Consider the following 19,309-nt stretch of genomic DNA (forward strand, 5'->3'; position numbering starts at 1 on the left):
AATTCCTTTGTGTGCCCCATTGCCAGAATTCTCCAAGGCTACCTTGGCCTGGGAAACCTGCCAGGTGATTTTAAGAGATGAGGTAATATGAGATAGTCAGACTGGCTTGAGGGGGCGAGGACGGCAGACGGGGCGAGCTCTGACTTGTGCGTGATGCATGAATCGGTGGCTTTGAGTTTTATCTCGGAATGGGATTCATTTCAAGGAAAGGGGTGTGATAAGAGGCAGAAGGAGAGGCAGCAATGGAAGCGTTCGGGTCATATAACAATACAAAGCAGGAGGCCAGTTGTTCTTGCCCCATGGCCCCTTTATCTTTCTGCAGTGGAATAAAGGGAATTGAAACTGTCTTCAGGAAATACCCCCTGTGTACAGCTGGGGTAGAACTGTCAGAATGGCTATGGATCCACTCCCCAGCCTAGCCCCCTGCACAAGGGACATAGGGATGAAGGACAGGTGTGGCCAAAGAGCCCGTGTGCTTCTGCTGTTCTTATCTGGTTGATGGCCCATAGGGGGCTGTTGCAGCCAGAGGATAAATTAGATTAGTCCTGACACTACACTAACTTATGCCAAGAGCTAGGCCCAAAATAGGGGAAGTACAAAGGTGACTCAAAGCCAATTTTGCCCCCTCCCTCCATGTCTGCACCAAGCACAGGAATGGCACAACAGAGAACTGGGGCCCATCACAACCCTATTCCCTCTTCAGAGCTTTGCCCATCACTATCTTCTGAGCAGCTCCAGCTGCAACCACAAGGATGGGTGGAATTAAATCATTGCAAGCCTGCCAAACTCAGGACAATATCCAATGGGCTAGTGACTTGACCACTAGCCCATCTGACACACAATTTCTTGGCTTTGGGTTCTAGTTTCTTTTCCCTAACTATGGAAATATTAAGTTCCAGTCAACTGAGAACTAATCCTAACATTTTTCCTCCGTGTAAAATCCTGTTAAATTGCCCCTTTGTGCTCACATTAATATTTTTTTTCTTCGGTTTTAGGTCCTAAAATAGCAAATTCCAGCTGACTGCTTTCAAGGCAACCAGGCAGCACATGGTGTTGTGGGAGCATTGCACAAATCAGCAGAGAAGCTAGCTGAGCTGCCAGCAAGCAATACAAAAAAGGAAAAGAAAGAAAGGGGCGTGTGTCTTGTCTGGTTAGTAGAAGCTCCTTAAATCAAGGCACTGAGGCTCGACAGTGAGGGACATGAACTATGTTTGATTCTTTCCTGCCTCAGTGTGTATTGCTGTTTATATCAGTGTAAAGCTGATGTGAAATGCAGCCACTGGTGTAAGTGGAGGGGTCTGATTTGGTTGCATTTTCACCCTCTTTGCATTGATGTAAGGCAGGGGAGAATCTAGCTTTACTGCTTAAGTTTGCACAGTCTATATATTCGCACAGCAAGCCATACTCTCAAAGTCAGATCCCAGGGTGCAGTGAGCTCAGTGTGAAACCTGGGATGGATTCCATGGAGCCTGCCAGTCTATTCCTTGTATGCGGTGTTGTTGTAGTCGTGTTGGTCCCAGGATATTAGAGAAACAAGGTGGGTGAGGTAATACCTTTTATTGGACCAACTTCTGTTGGTGAGAGAAACAAACTTTCAAGCTTACATAAAGCTCTTTCTTCTTCGTCTTCAGAGCTCGGTGTCAGATTGAAAAATTGTCTTTCTCTTCAACAGAAATTGGTCCAATAAAAGCTATTACCTACCCCACCTTGTCGGTCTATTCCTTGGTTGTTCCAAGGTTCTGGTCAGGAATCTAGAGTGGCTGGGACATAGACCATTACAGTTGGGTCCACGGGGACCAGAAATGAGGACAGACCGTGGAGTGGATAGAGCATGTTCTGTCTTTGGTTACCCATGCACAGCCCTGTGTGACGTTTGGTTAATTTCTGGCACTGATGAACTGCCTTTCCTGCCTTTCCAGAACTGGTAGTGTGACGATGCAGCCCCACCTCTGCATTCCCACGCTCCGGTGCCATGTGTGTGCATTTGCATTGCCTGAGAAAGGGCCTCGCTTTGTTGTGGGGATCGCAAGGGCCAACCCCCTCTTGGAGTAAGATTCCACTGCTGTGCAAAGGCTTTGCACAGTATTAGGCCCGTGATGCTGGTCCTTCTGCTGCTGCTAATCCTCTGGTTTCCCTTCTGTGCCATAGGCGCTGTGAGATGTGAGGCATGTGCTCCACTTGACAGTGGCATGGGCAAATCTCAGGTTGACACAGGACAGCTTTTAAAACATCTGCAGATGCCCAGATTTTGGACTGGCACCAAAATGCACTGAAGTTGGGGGGGTGGGGGTGACTTTGGCCCATTCTCCCTGCTCAGGTGCAAGTGTGGGCTCAAGACAGGGAGAGAGCGCTCCCATTTCCCACCTGGCTGAGAGGCAGACAGTCTTGCAGCACGTGGTGGAAGCCCAGATGTGCTGCAGGCTACCCAGGCAGCCAGCGCATTCCAAAGGGCTAAGTCAGCTTATCAATTGCAAACAGGTCTGCTAAAAAATGGGAGGGAGGGAAACCTCATCTTACTGTGGGAAGAAGGAATTAGAGAAAGAGGGAGGCAGAAACGCCTTCCCTGATGGAAAAGCCCCATGCAGACCAATACAAAATGTCCACCCATCCTGCAGAATGTAATAGGCAATTCTTTTCCTTAAAAACGCATAGGGAAACTCTCATTCTCTGTTAAAAACTATAGGTTTCTTGTGTCAGTTCTGCAGGACCCTGTTCAGTTTCTAAACAGTCTTATTGGTTTCCTCCCTGTTACATTCTATAGGGCTTTCCCTTAAAGGGTGTAAGCTTCCAGGCAGGAAGAAGTCCATGTGATAGAGACCTTGCAAACAGCTGCTTTCTGGGGGGTGATGGGAAGTGTTCTCCACAACCCACTCCCTCTGCTCATTCTAAGTCACTCTAAGGAGGTGATATAGCAAAGCTGGCTAGGGTGTTGCTTCCCAGCACATCTAACCCTCTGCAATAATGTGCCATTCAGTAAAGAGGGAGAGGGCTGGAGGGGTCACATGGCTGAGCTTCCCTGGACAAAGGGAAAGGGGAGCTGTACTAGCTAAGCCCACAGGTGATCTGTTGAACACACCCACCCATTACACAGCAGCATTTCATCCCCAGAGTGGTGACAGGGCTCATTATTTTTTGGTGCACTCACCGCTCTGGAAAGCAGATTCCAGAGGTGCTCGTATCTATGTACACAGGCTATGTCCACACTGTAAATAGGTGTGCCCTTAACTCAGGTTGAAATAGCAGTGAAGACACAGCAACTCAGCTTTTAACTCGGGTTAGCAACTCATGCGAAATCCTAAAGGGCACCCTGCGGTTGAACTCGAGCTGGTAACCCAAGTTAAAAGCCAAGTTGCCACGTCTTCACTGCTATTTTAACCCAGTTAAGAGCACACCTTTTTTCTGCAGTGTTGACACAGTCACACAGATACATGTCCATATGCAACGTGCCTGGATAAATACACGTTACAGACACCCACAATTAGTGATGCTTGATATAGTACTTTGTGTGCATCTATTCCCGTTTTCTGACTTGACTGTAAGTCCTACAGGGCAGTGATTTGCTATTTGATTGTACAGTGCCTAGCACAATGGGGCTTGGTCTTTGTTGAGATCTCTAGGTATTCTTGTAATAGAAATAAACAACTGTGATAATCCTCACAACATCCCTATAAGGTGGGTAAGTATTATTCCACATTTTTCAGATGGAGAAACTGAGGCATGTAAGTTGGGTGACTTACTCAATGTAAGGTTGTCTCAGAGCCTGTTAAGCCACTGGACTACTCTGTCTCCCATACCTACACACACTCCAACATCACTCACATGTCCATGCCAACTTTGGCTGGACATGCACATGTACATCCTAGCAGATGCATGCATCCTGATGAATATATTATCATGCCTCGCTATAGACAGATGGGCATTGCACCTGTCTGAGAAAACACACATTATCACTACCCAGTTTGAACGGGATCAGCTAGAATAAAGATTTCAGCCTCAATTGGAACCAGATCTTTTTTGAGGTTTGCAAAAATCTAGCTCATTCTTTTTAATTTAATTTTTTTTTCTGTTTTCATAGTCCCACGTGATGGATGCTAGTTAAGAGCCGAAGCACCAAAATGCCATGTGAAAACCTAGTCTTATGCCATTTCCATCACCCTTGCTCAGGCCCAGAAGGTGCACAGAAGTATATTAATATTCCCTTAAGGAAAAGTCCTATAGAACCAAATAGGGATGAAATCAATAGGGTTCTGTAGAACTGCCCAAGTAGATTACAAGCTCTGCAGGCCTTTTATCATGTGTTTGTACATTTCTTAGAACAGTGGCATCCTGACAATGACTGGACAGTACTGTGGCAATAATCTTAACAAGTAGTAACAAATAGAGTGACTCTAAAATCCTATATAATTTAATAGAGAATAAGATCTTTCCTAAAGACAGAGGGTTGGGGGGGAATGAAATTTGTCACCTAGATTACTGCAAACCATTTGCCCAGTTCTCCCTTATGGAAAAGCCCTACAGAATTTCACAGGCCATTATAGCCTTTCTAAAGGTTTTTTGATGTGTCCTATAGAATTAAATAGAGCGTTCTTTAGGATGCTGTAGAGATCTTTAGGATGCTGTAGAGTTCTTTAGGATGCTCCAACAATTCTGTAGGCAGGATCTCTGTCCGCTGGCTCAGACAGCTACTACCGAGCCATTATTGCCTTCATCCCTGTTAAGTGCTGTTGGGAGTTTTCCACAACGGATTAGGAGATGGACAATAGTAATGGGCGATTGGTATCGGTGCTTACAGGCCACCTTCATATATGAGAGAGACACAGAGAGAGAGACTATCTTGACATTTTTTTAAATCATTATGAAACACTGTGTAGGGTTCAACAGGGTGGGACCTGATTCTCCCCCTGCTTTGCCCCTTGTGTTGTCATTTACACCTGGGCTTGCGATCACCCGTGGTAGCAGGGCCTTCTGAGCGGGTATATGGTGCAGCCATTCTGCCCGGGGTAGATGGAAACGCGAGGCCGTGCAGCCCCAGCAGGCTCTCTCCCATCTCTAAATCGCACCCGGCTTTCCCCATAAGTGCTGGAATCATAGAATCATGGAATAGCAGGGTTGGAAGGGACCTCAGGAGGTCATGTAGTCCAACCCCCTGCTCAAAGCAGGACCAAACTGGGGGGGGGGGCTGCTGCACCCCCTGGCTTTAAGTGGTTCCCACCATACACCAGGACCCCCATTGTACACATTATTCCCGCTCCCCTGGCTTTACCCCCACCATTTCAGCTGCCCCCCCCCTCATAAAGGGGACAGCAAACCAGGGAAATCAGGCAGGGTCCGGCTCTGCTTGCAAGGGGAAGCAGCGGTGGGGGGCGGCTTGGGAAGGGGGGTGTCGGTGCCTGTTTTAGCTGGCGGGCGGGGGGAAGTCCCTGACAAATGCCCAGCTGTCATGCAGGACACAAAGCCCGGTGGCTGGGCTCCCGGCTTGCAGCCGGCCCGCCAATGAGCGCGGGGCGTGTAGAGCGCAGCTCCGCCTCCCCCCGCGCCCAGACCGGGCTGCTCCTGCCGGGAATGGAGCGGGGAGCAGCGGCCGGGCGAGGAGCCAACTTGCCTGCAGGAGCTCGGCGGCGCTGAGCGCTTCCATGGAGCGGGCGAGGGCGCAGGAGACCCGCGCGACACCAGGTAGCGCAAGTTTCTTTCCCCCCATCCCTACCGGGGGCACAGGAGGGGGGCCCAGGCCAGCGCTGGGTGCAGGGGGAAGGGGCCGGGCTGCATGTTCAGGCAGGTACCTGGCCGCACTTTGTCTCTGGGTAGCAGGGTGCCGAGGGGCAGGCGCTGGAGAGGCACAGCAGGCTGGTGGAGATGCACGGGGGGGATAAGCCCTTTTGGACAGGGCGCTCCCAGCCCCAGAAGAGAGAGAACCAGGGGGACAGAAAACAGAGCTCAGCTGGCTGGGGACATTCAGGGGTGCCGGGTACCGTCTGCCGGAGTTTCGATCCAGTCACTGCAGCGCAATGAGAGGGTTTCAGTGGTAGCCGTGTTAGTCTGTATCAGGAAAAAGAACCAGGAGTCCTTGTGGCACCTTAGAGACTAACAAATTTATTTGGGCATAAGCTTTCGTGGGCTAAAACCCACTTCATCGGATGAGAGGGTTGTTAAGAGGTTGGACTTGTCCCAGGAGAAACTGAACTGGACTTGCATCAGTAGAGGCAGGAGCGCTGGGACAGTTTGTATAGTGGGGGTGCCATTGAACCTAACTGGAAACCCTGTCTATGATGGGAACCACTTCGAGCCAGAGGGTGCAGCAACCCCCCTCGTTCCAGCACCTATGACTAGAGGGAGGGGAAGAGCTCGTGGGGGGGGAGGAGAACTGACGGGAGGACAGAGAACCAAAGAGGGTAGGGATAAGATCCAGGCACTTTTGGTTAGTCAGCTCATCAACTGGGGTTGTCTATCTCAATCCTATAGGCAACACACACGGTGCACACGCAGTATGCTCTGTGCATAGGCAGTACACAACATAAATAGTGCAGGCACACCATGCAGTGCTTGATGCAACTGACATACACCTAAGTACCCACACGTCACACACAACATACAATGCAAATTACACACATAACATGCCCAGGGCACACACATCACGGGACAATGCACAATGTATGCACAATATACAATGCGTACACCCAGCACACAGGACACACCACTTAACCCATGTATTGCTCCGTGTGTGTTTTCTGTACAGCACTATGTCAAATCATAGTGCGCACACAGCCTAGCTCACAGCGCCTACAGATTACAACACACATGGCTCAGACACAAAGAGAGACAGAGATCACCAAAAAAGCCAGGTATCGCTCTTGCCCAATATGAAACCAGTAACCCTGTGCTGCCCAGCACAGGAACTTCAAGAAATGTGCATTGCTTAATACCAGTTACTCAGTGAGTTCTGTCGGAGCAGCACAGCCGGTTATCTCGGGCTCAGCTCCTTCCTTGCACTTGCTCTTAAGTCTTGAAAAGTTCCTTATGGAAGAAAGTGGAGAACATTTTGCTTGTACGAGAGCCTCAAGGTCTAGTTTGGTTCAGTTAGAGTGCAGGGGAGTTATACATCCGGTTCTGCTACGAAGGGAATCCACGTACTGTCTGGGAAGATAAGAGCTAGAACGGCAATAACTGTTCCTAGTTCTGTACAACACTCAAGAAAAGGGCTGATCTCTTGCATAAGAAATAAGTTGCTGTGGGAAAGCAGTGAGTGGGTCGGTCGTGTTAGTGGAGAGGGAGAAGCAAACAGTGTGAGGATGAAAGGGCTTGTTGTTTGTGTGGGTGTATGTCTCTGTAGATATGAGTGCCTTTATGTGTGTGGGGGGGAGTGGATGTGCACATGTATGCTTGTGTGTGTATGTTCAGTGTGTGTTCATTATGTGTATGTGTGTGGGGGGGTGCATGTGCACGTGTGTGTGCGTGCGTGTTGGGGTATTCATGGTGGTGTGTTTAGAATATGGATACTTGTGTGAGTGTACATGTGAGAAATTCTGATTGGTCTGTGGGGGTGCCGGTGTTATCTTTGGGTCTAATGGGGTTTCATATGCCAGCGATGGGAAGATCGGGGCTCCGTTTCTGCAGCCAAAAGCAGCACCTGAGGGTTTAGCGATGCTGTACGGGCACTATTGCCTTCTAGCGGCATCCAAACAGCTGGGCATCATGGAACGCAGCAGCCCAGCCTCTCACTGCCCCCTAGCAGATTAGAAGTTTGGACGATGCCTGCGGTTGCCAGCAGGGTTCATGTGTTGGGGTTCGCTCCCTTTTTAAGCTGGCTCGCTAGTTTGCAGCGTGGGTGGATTTTCTGTGCTCATTTAGAATTTGGAGTTTGGGGTCTGTGGAGTGTGTGTCTCTTTTCTAAATATGTGGGTAAATTTGGCAAAGGCTTAAAGTTTGTAACGTTTGAGAGGCAGGCACAGTGTGGGCAAGTTCTGTACAAGCTTCCTGTGTGCATAGCTTTGTCAACGCACCTTCATCCTGACCTACAGGGTCTATATCATTAAATCAGTGGAGACTAACCCCTGTCATGCAACGAGGGTATTTGCCTTGAGATCCTTGCTCCCCCACTTGATACTACACTGTATTATTTTAGTCCTGAACCTCCTCACAGCTCTGCCAATGCCCCTTAATCCTGCCCTGCGGTCCCCTCCTCCTGGCTAGTCCTGGATCCCTTTCAACCAGAGAGTGCCAGCTGAGACTAATTATATTTTTCTTTTCCATGTGGAAAAATAAATATCTAAGTACTAAACTGAGACCAGCAAGCTCATTGCCTTTGTGACCTAAGGCCAATTGGAGCCCAGCTCGTTTGAGGTGAAAAAGCAGTGCCTAATCCCATCTCTCTGAGCAAGCATGTGTTTATTCCTATACTTAATGCTCATTGTTCAACTACAGCCAGCGAGGTTGTTTTTCTTGCTGAGTGATGTGGTAAGTAGGAGTGTGAGCAGACGTGATCTCAGTGGAGTGCACCACCTGGAACAAAAGTCCTAATGAGGCTGCACTATCTGAATTCCTGATTCTGTCACTCCAGATCCTGATTAAATATCCCACCAGAGGAGAGCCTGCCAGGTTCATTTTAATACATCCACAGCCTCATGCACCCCCTTGTAATCACACACACTCTCAGTAGCACACCCAAATCCACACAGGCACACTTGGATGCACTTGGCATTGCACAAAGGTTCACAGTCTCATACCCACATTCAGGACCTAATGTTAAAAAGGGCTATTTTGACAGCATGCAAACCGTGGATGCAAAATCACTGGTGCAATGAATTCTGAGTGCAAAAAAATCACTGGTGCAATGCGCTGTGGGTGCCAAAAATGTTGGTGCTATTAATTGCACATGCAAAAGTGAACCCGCAAAACATGGGGCTGCCACACAAAATCTGGACTTTTGTCTCACACACACAGTTGCACAGGTACATTCTCTGTCACAATCACAGCCACAATCGCACGGTTTCTCACATCTCAGCTACACACACACACACACACACACACTGTATTGTACCCTTCACCCCTGTCAGTTCACTAGCATTGGAGATACCCAGCTGTGTCTGTCACAGACCCAGTTCCCGATATGACACCCTTGCTCGGCACTGCGGGCTACTAAATTGGTCTTAATTCACTCTATTTCCACCCACCATCTTAGTCATTCTTCGCTGGCAGGCAGGGCTGGAAGAGTGGTGGGAGGCAAACGAACATTAGATTCTCACAGGAAAGAGAGAACTCAAAAGCTACTTCCCTTAAAAGCCCAGCTGAGTGGGTTTGGGGTGCATGAGGCTGGGCTTTCTGTTCTGTGAGTGCAGAAAACAAGGGTTCCCCGAGCCAAGTCTCCACAACGGAGAACGGGATCAAAGAGGGTGTCTCAATGCCTGACTCACTGGAGGGGAGAAAAGCAAAGGTACTCCAGGCTGGCACTCTGCTCCGTGCTGGGGAGAATGGGCATATGCCACAATCAGTACCCTCGCTAACGACTGTACTAATAAAAGACCCAAAGTCCTCCCCTGGGGGCTGAGCCTTTTCTCTGTGCACTTGCCCTTGCAAGCTGGGATTGGCTGGATGAGCAGGCTGGATGCGAGGGAAGGGGGCCTTCCACTGAGCTCTCCCCAAAAGTGGCTGGCTGATAGCGCCTACCAATGGGGCTGTGGAGAAGGAGCACAGGGAACACCTCAGGCACTTGGTGGGAGAGTGTGAGGGGGCAGCTGCTGGAGTGTTGGCATTCACGGAGTGGAACTGGACAGAACAGACTGACCTTGAACAGAGGCCATCTGACGTCAGGGATGAGACTTGTTTGGTCTCTTTAAAGGCAGCGAGAGGGGAGGGAGCAGGGAGCCTGATACAGGCTGGCCCAGGCAAGGAGAGAGTTTCTTATGTGCTGCCACACTGGTTAGCAAGACTGGAGTCAGGGGTGCTGGGAACAGAAGTGACCTAGTGAGAGCTATCCCTCAAGGGCCTGTCAGCGTGTCTTGGTTACTACTCCTGAGCCCTCTGAAGCATTATCGTATTAGTTAGAGAGCTGGGCCTGAACCACAGCCCTCTGGCAAGCCCATGCTTCAGTGTGATTCCAGTCCAGACCAGGGTCCACCTCCAAAGGCCATGGCTTGCCCCTAGCAACACACATGGCGTTCGGCAAGGTCCAGGCCCTGCTTAAACCGAAATGATCCGCTCAAAGATAAACCAATAAGAGACATTGGGAAGTGGGTGGATGTGCCAAGGAAATGGGGTAGCCTGAGGGAATGAGAGCAGAGGTGGAGCCAGGACAAGGTGAAGAGAAAAGAGGAAAAGGAGCTTGGAGTGAGTCAAGGGGAAAGAGAGGTGCAGGATGGAGGCAGGTGGTGGTGAGGTGACCGGGGCAGGAGGAAAGAGGGATGGTCCCGACAAAAGGGCTTTAGATGGATGGGAGAGGTGATGAGACGCCTGAAGGCCAGAGATCAAGAGGTTGTAGTCAAGGGGAGTGGTGACTGATATCTACAATGGAGCTGGAGGTGTAATGACGGGGGTAGACACCCCTGCTAGCTCTGATTGAGTTAGCCCACTAATCATAGTAATGTAGCCACGGCAGAGGAGACTAGCTCCCCAATCCAGGTATGTGCTCAGGCAGCTAGCCCCTCCCACCACTCTTTGGCTACACTGTGAGTCTCAGCACGCTCGCTGGATGAGCAGGAGCACGGGTAAGTCTCCTCAGGCTGGAAATTGCCCCTTCCCACTCCAGAGCAGCCGTACTCTGAGGCATAGCCTGTGGTTCGAGCTATAGGGACTGAGAGGGCGGACTGTAAAACAGACCTCAAAGCAATGGAACTTCTTAAGAGCCTGCTAGATAACAAACCTTAAGCAGCAGCAGCAGCATGGCTGGGGCACTGGCTGTGATGCAGAAGAGTCTGAAGCCACAGCATGGGCAGAGCAGCAGGGTCACTCAGATTGTGGAGTAGGAGGGCTGCTGGCTATGGCGGGGATGCAAAGCAGCAGAACCGCTGGACAGCGGGATACCCTCCTGCTCATTAACCCATCACAGGGGCCTGAAGGTTGCAGGGTGTCCGTGCATTCAGATACGCTGGTGACCCGTGTGGGAGAGATAGATAGGGAAGGGCACATGGGTGGGTGGGTGGATAGGGAAGGGCACCATGACAGAGAGAACTGGGGGAGGCAATGGACTGGCCCTCTGAAAGAGGGGGAAAGCTTTGGGATGCCACCTAAATGACAATCAGCCTGAGGCTGTAAAATGATTGAATCCTGCTGGGAGCATTCCTCTGCCCCATGCAAGACACCACCGGGAGCCCTAAGCTGTGTCAGTAGCTCTGCAGGTGTAGACTAGAGATTGTGCAAAAGGGGTGGCTGAGTCTCAGGCAGCCCTCAGCCTGCGGTGTAACACTAGCAGCCGGGATGCTCGCTGCTCTATTGTCCCAGGCCTCCATTGGACACTGGGCTCAAGCAAATTGAGCTAATTAACCCCAGATCGTTAGCTTCCCTCCTTCCCTTCGGGAGCCTTTTACTTGTCCTGAGAGTGAGTGATATGGGTTGACCCTGGGTTGTGCTCTCAAAGGAGGCATTCAGGGCATGCAGAGAGGTACAATTCCCCAGGCACTAACCCCATGAGAACTCAATGCACCCCGTGTACATCTGTAGCTGTCAATGCAATGGAGGATAAGCCACATTGAGTGCTGGCGTGGATACCACTCAAATAGACCTACTTATGGAAGACCAGATCCCCAGCAGCCTGGCTGGCAGGAAAACATGCAGGTTTTCCATGGAAACCTGCCTGGCAGGCTTTGATTCACCAAAAATTCATCAAACCAGAGACAAATTGGCACATTGGCACAAAACCCGTTTCCAATCAACTCTAGTTGGGGCTAAACAGAGGCCCTGCGGACTTCAGGGTAGCTGAGGATCTAGCATTGGTGGGAAACCTGAGCGTTTCTTCCTACTGCCTGATTGTTTACTTTCCTGCGTGTCTCAGTATTCCTTTCTCCTAGGTCATGTGCTTCCCCCAGCTGGTTGGCTGGGAGGCCCTAAAAATCACCAGCTGCCTAATTTATTTGACATTGCATGTTTACCTTGCTGTTCTTGAATTTATCTTCGTGGTTTTCCCTGAGAGACTTTTATAGGTGCACAAACAGAAAGAAAAAACCCTCTCTAAAAGTGTGGGTTAAGCTGCGGCACAAGCCAGGCCCAGGGAGGACGTTCAAAGCATAGAGTCAATAGCACCATTGCTGTGTTGGCCTTTGAGGCTCTCTTTTCAAGAGATACCGATTACACAGAAAAAGTGAGCATGATCTAAAATTAGGGGTGACGCTGGGGACTGGTTAATAAATGGCTGGGACCTCAGAAGGTTTGCAGAGTCTGTCTGGATGCTTTTCCTAACCAGTTCTGAACCTTTGCTATTATTATATTATTTGTATTGCTGTGGCACCTAGGGACCCTGTGATAGTCCAGGACAGCAAGAGAGGACTACTGTGTTGTCACCGTGCTGCTCACCACAGCCACATGGGCTGGAAACAGCAGGGATAGAACTAGGATCCTCCTGCTTTAAAAGCACACCCATCTACCACTTGAGCTAAAAGAGAATCTCCGTTAGCTTTGTTTGCAACATAAAGCCTGTAACAAACAGCCTGATTCTAAGCAGCAGAGGGCAGCAGTGCACGTACACACACGCTATTATTCCTTACAATAATATTATTGCCAATTATTTATTACAAAGACTCATTTCCTGAGCCTATTGCTTAGGGGAGATGAGCATTTTTCTAGCTTAGGGCACTGGCTCTCGACAGGTGTGCGAGAGTGCCCACAGCTGGACTCTTGCCTACATCCTGCTTTAAGAGAAAAGGCATCTGACAAGCTCATTTTACCTTGCCATGTAATAATGCAAGACCATTTGCCATCAATGGAATTTTCTAAGGGGAGTTTATTAAGGTTTCACAGATGCAAGAGGGATGAATTTGGCGGGCTGCCATATTGCATAAGCAAAGAAAACTATGTCATAGGTTCTAATTCAGCATGCAAATTGCAAGGAACATTTACATCTTTAATTGACATTTAACAAGACATCAGCGGCAGCAGCAGCATAGACAGCTACTCTACCAGCAGACATGCCTCTGTGAAATGTAAGTGCCTGTATATTTTTAAAAAATAACAATTAAATGATATCTCTGCAAACGGGTTGCCGACAATCTTGTTTAAAAGTTAATTGAATATTCTTTGCAAGTTTGATGTGAATTTCTCTTTTGATATAACTGCCTCCTTTGGCAGCCAAGAATTAAAGGGGCGGACTTCACAATGGGCCAAGCTTCAAAAAAGAGAAGGAGGAAAATACAAGAAAGGAATTGGATTTTCCAGACATTTCCTGCAACTGCTGCTGCATCTAAGGCTAGCTGAATAGAGCAGGAGTGAGGAAATGCAATACACACTCGAGAACACTAGGAGAACGGGGAGAGAAAGAGGAGATCTACAAAATGGTGGAAGCCTTTATGTGTTAGCCTGAATCCAGTCCTGCTCTGCAGAATGTTCCCTTACTTCGCTCAGAATGCAGCCGTTGCCTTTGCTGTTATTTCAACTACTGTAGAGTCATGTTTGTCCAATAATGTGGGACATGAAAACCACCATGGGTTTGGCTGAAGAGCAAGTATAATTGACAGGGCAAGCAAGAGAAGAATAGAAAGTATGGTCATTTCAGATAGAAAAGTTGCTTTTCTTAATTCTGCTTATGGTGTTTAGATGCTGTGGGCATGCTGGAAACTCCATAGGCAGACAGAGAAACCCTTTGTATGCACTAAATGCAAGACTGCTAGTGAGCTATTGGTACTGTGAGACTATAGGGCACAAGTCTTTATGCAGAGAAGTCTGATTTTAGCACATAAAGGCTTACACAGTGAGGTCTGTAGTTGCAGATATTAAATTGCACAGTGCAAAGATTAAAATGAATACATTTAGGGGACATGTCTATGTTTCAGATAACGAAGTATGGGATGCTGCTTGGACAAGCAAGGTTTGCCTACTGGTTTTGAGTGAATCTAAACTCTAAGTATAGGGGAGTTCAAACCCTTAGGAATTGGAACTGCCAGCTTGGCTGCATCCCACTTACAAAACGGATCCTTTAGTGGCTGTATCACCAGAGTTAACAGCCTACTACTGCTATCAGCTAATGGAGTTATTTCTTTAGCTCAAGTGGTGGTGGTCTGTGATGCAATACTGTAGGTCTTTGGTTCAAACCCAGGTGATGACCTACAGCAGGGGAGTTATGTGATGGCTGACAAATTGGGGATTGGACTGCTGACCTCTAGAACTAAAAGCATGAGCTGCTTGACTAAAGAGCTATAGCTACATACCTGGGGGCAGAAATAATTCATTTCCTTTCGAATTGGCACAGAGGCAGGCCTGTAGCACCCATCAGTGGCTTGCAATTACATATGTCTAGCCAGTGAGACTCATGCAGCTCCAGTAGGTTACCACGAATGGGAGTAAAACCTGATTCCCTTCAGTCAGAGGGTAAAACTTTGTTGAAAGGAACGGATGAAGGTTTGAGGCTCTACCTGGGGTGAGGGGGTCTGTTCATGTTGTAGCTATAAGACTATGGGGGCAAGAAGGAAATGCACCAGAGGAAGATGTTTGTGAGTCCCAGCTCTTCTTGCACAGGGGCGCTTGTGCAACGGAAATTAGTGGTGATCCTGGTGCAAACAGCTCAGCAGAGCCAGGAAGAGGCAATGCTTGGCCCAAGCTGACCCTGAGATGTGGGGCTTAAGGAATCAACCAGGAGGGCTTGTCTGCTTATTCTGCCAGGAAAGGTCACTTATGGGAGGAATATTGTGATAGCACAAATAGGGGGGCAGGCAGGGAGAAAAACCTGTCCGGGGTAGATGGGGGTGAAGAGAGGCAGAACGCGAGTGCCTCATGGAATGCTAATGTAGCAATTGAGCTAAGTGTGCTGTGCAGGAGAATGGAACAGCAGCAATGAAGGGAGGTGAAAGTTCAAGGAGATGGAAAGTCAGAGCGTAGGGTAGAAACCAGCTCCCATTTATGCTGCCAGCAGGAGAGAAGCCTGAGCAGTGACACTGAAATGTTCAGCTTGGTGGTGGCGGCAGCTCTCAGAGCGATTCTCCTTGTTACACTTTCTCAGAGAGGGAACACGGGGATTTCAGCTGGACTGTCAGGGTCAGAAACTTCCACTAACCCCACATCCTTTCTCTCCTGGGAGCTAGTTTCTTAGTTAGGCTATCAATTTCCAAGCTAAGATTTGGGATACTCTCTCCTTTCTTCCTCTTTTCTCTCTCTCTCACCAATCATGATGGTATCTAATCTCAGAATCACCTTAAACTTACTGAGGCAAATTCTTCCCCGGGGGAGACGTGTTGCAGGACACATGTGGGGAGTGCCCATACTAGCTCATACATAACATTAGCTGCCTTGAGTCAATTGGCAATCCGTTAACTCGAGGTGGAAAAGCACTCCTGCGGGCAAACCCAGTGATGCCTGTGCTGCGCCGGTGGGTACAAGGTAGGGGGAGTGGGAAGTGGCAGGGTGTTGCAGGTATCCTGTGCCCTGAAAGGCTAAGTGCCCATGGTTGTGTTTGTAGCAGAGGCTCCAAGCCAAACAAGACCGATGGAGCCCTGCTTCCCCATTGGTTACCGGCTGCCCTTTATTAGGTTGGAAGAGGAAGAAAAGAGAAGATGAGATTGCAAACAGAACCCCATCTCCATGGCAACTTGCAGTTCAACTTTTAACTTTTCACTATCCATGGAAAGATCAGTTCCCCTCTGTATATTTCCAGGGTTTAGTCACAGCAATAATAACAGGGGCAGGCAGTTCCTGGCACTTGGGGAGTGACTGGCTTGAGGGGCCTGAGGTTGAAGCCCTTCACTACGCCAGCTGGTCATTAACTGTCAGGAAGTGGGTTTCCTATCCATCGTTACAGCTTTAATCGTAAATAGCAGGGCTAGGAAGGACTGCTTTGTTTTCCTAGGCCACACTGTGTAGTGGTTAGGTTGGAAATTTGGGAGTCAAGGCACCTGGTTTTGTTCCTGGCTCTGCTGCTGTCTGACTGTAGGCAAATCCCTTCCCCACACTGTGGTTGTCTCCTAAAATTTCCCACTGATTGCAGCAATAGCAGGAGCCCTAGTATAGAGAAGGCTCTGGTGTTTTAACCCCTGCAGTATTATGTCATCACAACAGTGATGTGACACCATCACCTGCTGACATGATGCCATCTTTACATTGCCCAATACATTCAGGCAGTTTTGATTGTTGTCTTACAAGCTGCTAGACCTTATGCAGGAAACGGGGACAGTGTGGGAAAATCAAATCCATGCTTCTGGGCATTAGCTGATAGCACTTCAGAGGTCAGGAAGGTATTCACAACCTCTCCTCCATAGGCAGCAGTTGCCCAGGTGGTGTGCAGGGATGGGGTCACCCCTTTTTTGAATGTATTAGGGCTTGGCCACTCCCAAAGACCGGTCTTGGAAGGGCCACAAGGAAGGGAGATTTTGTGGCATTTCTGGTGGGATCAGGAAGCGGAAAGACCTGGAGTCCCATCTGGGAACCCTTTTCCGTGTGACTTCCAGCTTTAGAGAGGTCTGGATAGTTCAGCTAAGAAACCAGGCCTTTGGCCATGCAGCTGAGCTCCAGCTCCGAGCCCTTCACTTTTCTCCCTGATTGTTATTAATTATTTGTATTACCATCGCGCCTAGGAGCCCTAGTCATGGACCAGCACCCTATTGTGCTAGGGGCTGTACAAGCACAGGACAAAGAGATCATCCCTTTCCTGCTTCCTAAACATGGCTCAGCGCGGAGGTAGCACAGCAGAACACCCTGCAGTGACGTTTTGGGGGCTGATTAGCGCTTAGGCCAAGGCAGACCTTACAACCATCTTTTTGGGGGTTGTTTTTTTTTCTGTCTTGGCAGATCATGTTTTATTGATTCAGAAATAGATGAGTGAAAAGGGCCTTTCGGCTCTGAAGAGAAAGCCGCGCTCGGCATTCAGCTGTCACCCACCTCGGCATCAGCTGTCAGCCTCGCACTGTTCCAGGATCCAAAAATAACCAGTGCTGGGTATACAAGGTCCCGTTCACCCTCCTCCAGGAGCGAGAACAATCGCTTTGCATCTGTCAGCTAGGAGGGTGCACACCCAAGCTACGTCTACAACACTCTCGGTGCTGCGGCAGCAGAGCTGCAGTGCCAGAATTATGCTGTTAGAGCGCTGTCGTGCAAATGCTTCCTGCATTCCCGGAAAGGTTTTATCCGTCTATGTAGGTAATCCACCAAACTGAGTGGCGATAGCTAGGTTGAGAATTCAACCTAGCTGCTTCTGCATCGGGGGTTAGGTGGGCATAGCTACAGTGCTCAGGAGCGTGTGTATTTTTAACACCTCTGAGCACTGTAGTTAGGTCAGTCTAAACTTTAAGTGTAGACTAGGCTCCAGGAAAGGTGGTGGGTGTGACTGTCAGTCAACAAGCCATGTTCTCTCTCATTAACCCTTCCTGAACTGTTGACTACCACCAATACCCCTAAGAGCTATTCATTGCTAAGGATTCTTTGTCACCATGTGGCTGGAAAACCTACTGGGGACTATGCAGAAAACTCTCCCAGGAACTTGTAATGGGAAGAGAGGGAACCTGGTACAGCTCACAACCAGGGGAGATAGTTATTCAAAGGTTAGAGTCCTGTGAATTTGGTGCTTGAAGGATCAGGGTCCTAGTCCCAGTTCCCTGTTGTTGCCTGTAACTCCTCTAAGAAATTGTGTCTGATATCAGCAGAACATGAATTTCTTACAGACAGAGAGCCTGTGAACATCTTCTGACTTCAATAGAGATTGGGGGCACTCAGTGCCTTGCAGGTTTAAACCCTGAATCTCCAAAGATTCAGCAAACCTGTGAGAGAAAAGAGGAGAATCAAAGCTAAGTTTCCAATTAGTGACACTTTAATTGCAGTATTAGTCACTCATTAGTGGGAAAAGCCAGATGCTCTTAGAAATTAAATAAACTAAAAAGATCTCACCACCACCACCACCACCCTGGGAATATTTAACTATGGCTCATACACGTTTCCTTTGTGCCGGGAGCATGACTGATACGACACGTGTGTGCACCGTGCTCTGGCATTAAATCACTGATGAGGTTCGGAAATGCATGTGACAAAATGAGGTTGAGAGTAGATTGGATCTTTGGGCCATTTGGTTTTCCGGGTCTGTCTCTCTTTTTGCTTTATTCAGACATTAGTTCTTGGGGGATGCACAGTTTTTCATTATATGTCTGTACTGGGCCTAGTACTGGGGGCCTCTGTGTGTGACTGCAATACAGATCATCAAAAGAGTAAATAAATAATGTAGGAAAGAAAGAATAAATGGACAATATTTGGGCAGAATGTAGTAGCATTGGCAGCATTGCCCTGCATAAACTGCAGCTGCTGATTTTGGTTTCATGAGGCACAAAGGAACTGCCAGACTGGATCAGACCCAAGGCCCAGCTAGTTCAGCTTCCTGACTCTTGACACACCAGCTGCTTCTGAGGAAGGTGTAAGAACCCTACGGTAGCAGCTGTCTGCCCCCTGCATGGGTTTCGTCCTGATCTCTAATAGTCAGAGAATGGCTTAAACCCCAAAGCCCAAGATTTAATATCCTTTCATGATTCATAGGGATGTTTGAAAAGCACCTTGATGCATTTAGTGCAGCATCATGGGTTGCCTCAGTCCAGGTGATGTCATTTTGTCTGGTGAGGCTCCCAGAATGGATTGTGGCAGGGCTGTGAGTCAGCACCAAGGGACATTGATAGAGTTGTATGGGGTCCCAAGGATTGGAGATGCTGTGGGATAGGATGGCGGGACATTGGCAGTGCTGTGGGTCAGAACTGAGATGCATTGGGGCCGAGGATGTTGCTGAGGCTGAGGACTGAAATGCAGAATGATGTAGGGGAAGCGTGCACAATGGCTGTCCATTAAACCTGCATCCACGAGTAGTCAGCCCATTCTTCAGAGCACTGACTATAAGTTTATTTCCCTCTGGAATGCAACATGACCCTGCTGTCACCCATATTATTTGACATTGAAGGCAAGGTATATTTCTAGTAGGAGGGAAGATTGGAACTTTTCAAGCACAGCTCCCAGTAACAATAACATCTTGATCCTTTGTGTGAAGCTATGTAACAATACCGCAGCTGTGTGTGGGGGAGAGAGAGAGAGTCGGGAGCCTGTGCTCTGCTTTTCAAGGATGGAAATCATTTTATTTATTTTATTTTATTTTATTTTTGCAAATGAAGGATGGCTTGGCTATGAAAACAGTGTGTTTTCTGTTCAATTGAGAGAA

At 48.6% G+C, this 19,309-nt stretch overlaps 1 protein-coding gene across 1 annotated transcript in view; it reads left to right on the plus strand.

Annotated features, from left to right (window-relative positions):
• Positions 1-5,471: 5,471 nt before the first annotated feature.
• Positions 5,472-19,309, plus strand: part of LZTS1 (leucine zipper tumor suppressor 1) — a 39,309-nt gene continuing 25,471 nt past the window's right edge. Inside the window, exon 1 of the mRNA XM_034761939.1 lies at positions 5,472-5,673. The gene's annotated coding sequence lies outside the window, so the exon portion shown is untranslated. The remainder of the gene's footprint in view (positions 5,674-19,309) is intronic.

Source organism: Trachemys scripta, chromosome 2 (genome assembly GCF_013100865.1).
Source record: "Trachemys scripta elegans isolate TJP31775 chromosome 2, CAS_Tse_1.0, whole genome shotgun sequence".
NCBI classification, from domain to species: domain Eukaryota; kingdom Metazoa; phylum Chordata; order Testudines; family Emydidae; genus Trachemys; species Trachemys scripta.